This window comes from Otolemur garnettii, unplaced genomic scaffold (assembly GCF_000181295.1).
Source record: "Otolemur garnettii isolate 467f Iridium unplaced genomic scaffold, OtoGar3 scaffold00038, whole genome shotgun sequence".
NCBI lineage: Eukaryota > Metazoa > Chordata > Mammalia > Primates > Galagidae > Otolemur > Otolemur garnettii.
The window spans coordinates 9,066,402-9,075,073 of NW_003852433.1; the positions used below are offsets into that span (position 1 = coordinate 9,066,402).

The window sequence follows — 8,672 nt, forward strand, 5'->3', positions numbered from 1 at the left end:
CCAGCAGTGAGTCACTCTCAGCCACATGTTGCCTTGTTGGGCAGGATGCTCTGGCGACTTGAGGCCATCTGGTTTTCTGTGATCCCCTTTGCCAATTTGTGAGCAGAATTTGGATGGTCTTTGGGAGTGAGGAGAAATAGTGGTAAATGGGTTCACGAGACGGGGCAGGTTGGATGCTATGTTTGGGTGCATTGTCTGTAACTCCCTCCAAGAATTTTTTTTAAATTAAATCATAGCTGTGTACATTAATGAAATCGTGGGGTACAGTGTGGTGTTTTCATATACAATTTGAAATGTTTTCATCAATCTGATTAGCATAACCTTCATGTTATTTTCTTAGTTGTTATATTAAGACATTTATATTCTACTTTTAGAAAGATTCACTTGTACCCTTGTAAGATAAACCACAGAGGTGATCCCACTAATCACCCTCTCTCCCCCATCCATCCCCTCCTCTCCCCTTTCCCTCTTCCCTCCAGTAACTAAGTAATTAATCTAATTATAGCTTAAGAAAAAATATTTTTTTTAAACAGTGTCTGACATTTGGTGCCTAGGGCAGCTGTTTCAACACTTTTCTTTTCTTTTCTTCTTTTTTTTTGTTTCAACACTTTTCCTTTAAGAGACAGACACCATGATGTTTACTAGGATAACATCACCACAGTTATGCTCGATTTTTGAAAAATTAGCTGCAATGCCTCTCCCTTCTCTCTAACTCAAGAACATCCACTGGCAAACCAAATTATACGTGTAGTATTATTATAGAAAAGGATACTTAGTGTATCACCTTGTACTTAGCAAGTGCTCAAAATCATATGCTATTTTTAATTATTATTTTACATGTATTATATATATACACACACACATATGTATTTTAGACCTAACCAGGGGTAACCAAACCACACTTCATGCCCAAGTTTGGTCTGCCCCCTATTTTTGTATAACTTATGAACTAAGAATGATGTTTGCATTTTTTTGAGACAGGGTCTCACTCTGTTACCTGGGCTAGAATGCAGTGATGTGATCATACCTCACTGTAGCCTCAAGCTCCTGAGCTTAAGTGATCCTTCCTGCCTTAGCTTCACAAGTAGGTAGGACTATCAGTGTGTGCCACCATGCCTGGCTAATTAGAAAAAAACAATTTCTTTGGTAGAGTTGAGGGTTTTGCTATGTTGCCTGAGTGTGGTCTCTAACTCCTGACCTCAGGCAATCCTCATGCCTTGGTCTCCCAAAAGGCTGGAATTATAGGCGTGAGCCGCCTCACTCAGCAGTTTGCATTTTTAAGTAGTTGAAAAGAGAATAATATTCTCTGACATGGAAAATTATATTCAATTCAATTTTTACTATCCATAAGGTGACTGTGACCACCTTCCCACTGCAATGACACAGTTGAGTGGTTGTAACAGAGAGCATATGACCCACAAAGCCTCAACAATTTATTATCTGGACTGCTGCAGAAAAAGTTAGCCAACACTTCCAATAGATTGTCACATCTCTTGGAATCCACAAGTGCACTCCTGTTGAATGTTTGCTGTATATGTGAGGTTTAAGGCCATGTTCGTCTTGCTTACCATTGTCTTTCTAGTTCTGAATACAGAACTGATCTTAGTTTTAATTTTGTTGAGTTCCTTGTATGGGATATTCCTGCTTCCACAGGGTATTTGCCACTAATGACTGTGTCACAGTGGCTCTGTTCTGAGCTGCCCCAGGGGAACTACAGTCTGGTAGCGGGCCATTCTCTAGATGTTTCTCACATCTGTTCTAAGGGCATTCCTTGAGGTTCCTATGTTTTCAGCTGGACATCTGGCATTGCCTTATCCCCAGGGAGGATCCCTTTTACTGGATGTAGAGGAGAAAGCAGGAAAATGCATTCTAGAAAGGAAAACCTGTACTTCTCATATCCCAGAGCTCACACACTGTGCTCATGGGTAGGTGAACCTTTCTCTCCTGCCACTGCGTGGTGGGGACACGCCCATGTTGGTGGTGTCTTTGACCATCTCTCTCCCAGTCAGGGTTGAGGCTCCCAACTCCCACTTTGTTCCACAGAGAAGCAGAACCCTTCTTCCCCATCACACAGAAGTATTGTACAGAGTGATGCATATCTGCCCTCAAAAGGGTCTTTAATAAAGCCCTTTTCAGAAGAGGATTTTGCTTCCTTTTTGCTTAAGTCAAAGCCCTCCCAGAATGTTCTCCCCCCAAAAAACTTCTCCTTTCTCTTCCCTTCAAATCTCCAACTCTGAGGAGCAGCTGAAAAAAATGGTGGTGACTTTAAAATACAGATTTATCCCCCATCTTGAGCCTACAAGGTGGTATAAAATACCAGGATCCAGTTTCACAGCACAAATGAATGAATGAAAGATTGAATTTACTATCTCTCTCTACTAATATATATGTATGTGTAAATGGTATATAATAGAATGGTTTGTATACTTTATATAGCAAATATTATAGTGCATAAATACGTGTAATTTTCTCCATATAGTACATCATATAGTAAAACATATTTTATACTACATACAATGCATTATATACTCTAGTACTATTATCTAAAAACATTGGCACCTTATTGTCGGTGCCCATGTCTGTTATTTGCTTCATAAGGATTCAGACTCAGGGGTGATTAATGTCTGGTTCAGAGCTGCTGGACCTAAGAGTCAGGTGCTGATGTCCCAAATTGTAAGATGATTCTCTGAGTGGGCTACATGGCTACACGCCCACTTTTCCATGCCCACTGCCTGGTATTCTCCTCCAATGTTAGCCAGCTATGGTGTTTAAAAATGATCTCTGAAGTCTCCAAGATTAGGGGCAAGGGAGGTGAGGTGTGAGGACAGGACAAGTGTGGGCATTGAGTGATGACCTCCTCTTCCTGGGAAAGTCTTCCAACTGTCTGTCCTACCGGTGGCAGGTTATTCTGGGACCCTAAGTCTGTGGGCATGTGATGGTGTTAATAACATCATCTTGTGCTGAGTGGGCACCGGTGGGGGAAGAGGATATCCAGGAAGCTGGAGGGAGGCAAGAGGGGCACTGGGTGAGTTCACAGGCCCAGAAAAGCACTCTGCTGTTCTAATGGTGGCCGGTGCTAGCCGTGGGCAATAGCGATGATCAAAGAACCGGTAACATTCATTGGTGGAGGTGGTGGTGACGACAGTCGTGGCTGTGAGACTGGTGCCTCTTTGTGTCTCTCTCCTTTGGTATTTTTCTTATGATGAAAGTCATAAATTCACATATCCACTTAAGAAATATAGGTAAGAGGAAAAAAGCTATATTTCCTCAATGAGAGATTTCATTAAAGAAAAAAAATCTATGAAGCTTCACCTGTGGCTAGGTTCTGGGAATAGAGGGAGATTAAAACAGACAGAATTCCTCCTTCTTGGAATTTGTGAATAGATGAACAAATGATTAAGATTTTATCACATGGTGCTAAGGGCACTGAAGAAAACCAAATAGTGCCTGCGAGCACCTTGTCGGGAACGTAGTGGAGCAGAAGATGATCATTATTCACGGTGTCATGTGTCCGGTTTTCAAGGTCTTTTTTCTCCCTTAGTGTCTGTCCTTCTCCTTCCATTCTGACCTAATTATACATCATCTGTCTAAAAATGGGATCGTGAGGTACATTCCGTGTTGTAACCTTATTTCCTTCACCCCATATATTGTGAACATCTTTCTGTTTCATTATTTATCCATCTGCATCGCAATTTTTATGCACGCAGAGCAATTCACAAGCAGGCTGTACCCTTGGTGTATAATCGGACCTTTATGCCTGCACGGAGGTGGCTGCCAGTGTGCTGAAGAGATGAAGCTTCTGGAAACTGCTCCTTTCTTTCCTTTCTCGTCGCTCTCTGGCTCAAAGCTTGTCCCTCACTTGGACCACTGAAGTCACCTCATAACTAGTCAGTCCCCTGACTCCATCCTACGCTTTTCTGCCAAGGTTTTGTATTTCTGATCGTGTCCCTCTTCTTCGCTGATCGCTAGACTGTCATTGGCTCCCGGTCCCCTACACAATAAAACCTAAGCGCCTTAGCTTCACCGCTGCTGGGTGGCGCACCGGAAAACCGGATGGCTTGAATAAGCACGGAACACCCAGAGTCGAAACCACAATGAGATACCACTTTGCCCTTACTAAGATGGCTATTGAGGCGGCGGCGCGCTCGCGCGGTCTGCACCGGCGTCCGGCGGCCACCGGCTGGTGGCGCGATGAGTGGGAAGGGATCGGGGCCGGGCAGGCGGCGGTGCGGGGGGCGCGGATGCTTCTCCACCGCGGCGGCCGCTCCCGGGACCCGCGGTCTCAGGGCTCCGCTGCCCGCGCCGGGCGCTGCAGCCCGCCCCCACCCCCCGGCCCCCAGAACTGTCGCCTGCAGCCTCGGGACCCAGCCATGAACCTGTACCTGAGCCAGGACGAGGTGCGCCGGCTGCTCGGTCTTGACGCAGAACTTCTCTTGGCCTGCGAAGTTCAAGGTTGAATATAAGCTAGGATTCCAAGTAGACAGACTTGTGGCTAGGGACGTGCCCCAGGTCGGTATTTCTGTTCGGGGGAAGCTCCACGCACTTTCACAGTGTTTCGGGTGGAGCTCTCCCGCACTGGCAAAGGAGATTCTAAAGTTATGATATTAATGCAGCTCGATTTGACAGTAAATTCTTCCAAAAATTTTACAGTCCTAAATTTTTTTTTTTGTGGTAAGCTTATAATTTTTAAAGTTTCTTTTATTATTATTATTATTTATTAAATCATAACTTTGTACATTGATGCATTTATGGGGTTCAGTGTACTGCTTTGATATACAAGTGAAATGCTTACATTGAACTCAGTAACACATCCATCATCACAATTATACTCATTTCTTAATAGTTTTGAAATGTACCATTGCTTCATGCACATTAGGTGAGGTCCCCCCAAATACCCTCCTGCCTTCCATATTCCCCCCTCTTCCCCCTCCTCTTTCCTTCTACTTTCTGGACTATAGTTAAGTTTTGCCAATCATATGAATGTGTAGGTGATTATATATTGGTTTCATAGTAGTATCGAGTACATTGATATATATTTTTTCCATTCTTGAGATACTTGACTAAGAAGAATATATTCCAGCTCCATCCAGGTAAACATAAAAGATTTGAAGACTCCATCTTTTTTATGGCTGCATAGTATTCCATGGTGTATATATATCACAATTTGTTAATCCACTCATGGGTCTATGGGCACTTGGGCTATTTCCATGTCTTGGCAATTAGCAATTGGGCTGCATTAAACATTCAGGTGCAAATGTCTTTGTTGTAAAATAATTTTTGATCATCTGGATATTTTTGATTACCTAGTAGAGGAATTGCAGGGTCAAATGGTAGGTCTACTTTTAGTTCCTTGAGTGTTCTACAAACTTCTTTCCAAAAAGGTCGTATTAGCTTCTACCAGCAGTGTAGAAGCATTCCCTTCTCTATGCTTCCACACCAACATCTGCAGTTTTGAAATTTTGTGATGTGGGCTAATCTTATTGGAGTTAGATATCTCAAAGTGGTTTTGATTTTGCATTTCTCTGATGATTAAGGAGGATGAGCATTTTCTCATGTGTTTGTAGGCCCTGTGCCTGTCTTCATCAGAGAAGCTTCTGTTCTAGTCTCTTGCCCACATAGACATGGGGTTATTTGTTCTTTTCTTATTGATTAGTTTGAGTTCTCTGTAGGTTCTAGTTATCAGACATTTGTCAGAAGCATAACCTGCAAAAATCTTCTCCCATTCTGAAGGTTGTCTGTTTGCTTTACTTACTGTGCTCTCGGCTGTGCAAAAGCTTTTTAGTTTGATCAGATCCCAGTAACATATTTCTGGTGTTGATTCAATTGTTTGGCAGGGCAGAGGCGGTGGGGGGGGTTTCTCCTCATTAAATATTTTCCTAGGCCAATTTCTTCAAGTGTTTTTCCTGCATTCTTTTCTAGTATTTTTACAATTTCATGTCTTACGTTTAAATCTTTTATCCAGTGAGAATCAATTTTTGTTAATGGTGAAAGATGGAGGTCCAGTTTCAGTCTTCTACAGGTCACCAGCCAGTTTACCCAGCACCTTTTATTAAATAGGGAGTCTTTCCCCCACTGAATAATTTTGATAGGCTTGTTGAAGATCAAATGATGATAAGTACTTGGGTTCATCTCTTGGTTCTCTATTCTGTTCTATAAACTTACCTCTCTGTTTTTGTGCCAGTACCATGGTGTTTTGATCACTGTAGATTTATAGTATAGCCTGAAGTCTGGTAATGTGATACCTCCTGATTTGTTCTTATTTCTGAGTAATGTATTTGCTATTCAAGGTTTTTTCTGGTTCCATATGAAACGAAGTACTATTTTTTCAAGTTCTTTAAAGTATGACAATGGTGCTTTAATAGGGATTCATTAAGTCTGTAGATTGCTTTGGGTAGTATGGACATTTTAACGATGTTGATTCTTCCCAGCAATGAGCATGGTATGTTTTTCCATTTGTTAACATCTTCAGCTATTTCTTTTCATAGTTTCATAATTCAGCTATTCAGCTATGTTTTTCCATTTGTTAACATCTTCAGCTATTTCTTTTCAGAGTTTCATAATTCTCTTTATAGAGATCATTCACATCCTTTGTTAGGTAAATTCTTAGATATTTCATCTTCTTTGGCACTACTATAAAAGGAATAGAGTCCTTGACTATATTTTCAGCTTGACTATTGTTGGCGTATATAAAAGCTACTGATTCGTAAGTATTGATTTTGTATCCTGAGATGCTGCTGTATTCCTTGATCACTTCTAAGGGTTTAGAAGTTGAGTCCCTGGGATTTTCCAGTTATAGGATCACCAGCGAAGAGTGAGAGTTTGATCTCCTCTGACACTATTTGGATACACTTGATCACCTTCTCTTGCCTGATTGCGATGGCTAAGACTTCCATTACTACATTGAATAGCAGTGGAGACAGTGGGCATCCTTGCCTTGTTCCTGATCTGAGTGGAAATGTTTTCAATTTTGCACCATTCAATATGATACTGGCTGTGGGCTTGCTGCAGCTGGTCTCTATCAGTTTAAGAAATGTCCTTTCTATGGCTATATTCTTAAGTGTTCTGATCATGAAAAGATGCTGGATATTATCAAAGGCTTTTTCTGTGTCAATTGAGAGAATCATATGGTCTTTGTTTTTTATTTTATTGACGTGATGTATTATGTTTATAGATTTGCTCATGTTGAACCATTGAGTCCTAAATCTTAAACGAAGGAAAATGTGCCATAAAAAACTCGAAGAAGTAAAAACTTCAGCTTTGGACAAAAACGCTAGCAGGACTATTTATGATCCTGTTCATGCAGCTCCAGCCACTTGTACACACGTGTTTTGTATCATGTGGGGGTTTGTTGTGCAGCAATGTTTCTTGTAGCAATAATATTAGCTGCTTTGCACCTTCATAGTAGGAAAAGGATTTAACTGGATGACAGTGTCAGTGGCAGCAGTAGTTCCCAAGGGCTGTCTCAGCCATCCACCCAGACAACTCAGCATCTGAGAGCTGACACACCCAGTAACCCACCTCCAACTGTGGATAGAGAGGAACCACCTGGGAAGTGGCACTCTTGCAGGCCAAAGCCAAGGTGAAGGATGTAGCAATATCCAGGGAGACGATAACTCTAAAAGATGCACTGCAAGAAATTATTTTGGGTGTATTTTCCACGGGCTTTTAGTAGATGAAAAAGACCCAAATAAAGGAAAGCAAGCATTTGTAAAAACAGTTAAAGATTGAGCTTCTGAAATTCAGGTGATGATGATGCTCACTGAAAGTTGTAAGCTGCGAGGTCTTCATCACACAAATTTTCCTACTACTGTTTATAGAAGAAGGAGAAAAGCCCATGGTGATACTGCCTTACATGAATTGGGGAAATCTGAAATTGTTTCTATGGCAGTGCAAATTAATAGAGGCCAATAGTCTGCAGGCCATTTCTCTGCGAGATTTGGCACACATGGCTATTCAGATTGCCTGTGGAATGAACTACCTGGCCAGAAGGGACATCATCCACAAAGACCTGGCTGCTAGGAACTGTGTCACTGATGACTTCAAGTTAAGATCACATATAATGCTCTGTCCAGAGACTTATTCCCCATGGACCAACACTGGGGGACAATGAAAACAGGCCAGTTCGGTGGTTGGCTCTTGAAAGTTTGGCTAATAATGAGTTCTCTAGCGCTAGTGATATGTGGGCTTTTGGAGTGATGCTGTGGGAGCTTATGATTCTGGGACAGATGCTCTATGTGGACATCTACCGCTTTGAGATGGTGGTGTACCTGAAAGATAGTTACTGAATAGCCCAGCCAATCAATTATCCTGATGAACTATTTGCTGCGATGGCCTTAGATCCAGAGGAGAGGCCCAAGTTTTAGCAGTTGTTACAGTGTCTCGCGGAGTTCCATGTAGTCCCGGGAGCCTATGCCTGCCTGATTCTTCTTCATAATCCATAGCATCAGAAGGAAGGGGCTTATTGGGGCTCACTGAAGCCTGTCATGGATACTTCATACACCTTGTGTATTGCAGTGCCAGCAGAAGCACATTTGTCTTCCAGAACACGGGGCCTTAGGAATGCTTTCTAAAGACAGACTTAATAATGTGGAATGTTTTCTAGGTGTCACTTTTATTAGGTTGCACTGAAAGTGTTTTTGGCCAAAATTATTTTAAAACATAGTTACTTTGGA

At 42.0% G+C, this 8,672-nt stretch overlaps 1 pseudogene; it reads left to right on the forward strand.

Annotated features, from left to right (window-relative positions):
* The first annotated feature begins 4,191 nt into the window (after window positions 1-4,191).
* LOC100943450 lies at window positions 4,192-8,441 on the forward strand (annotated as a pseudogene).
* Window positions 8,442-8,672: the final 231 nt, after the last annotated feature.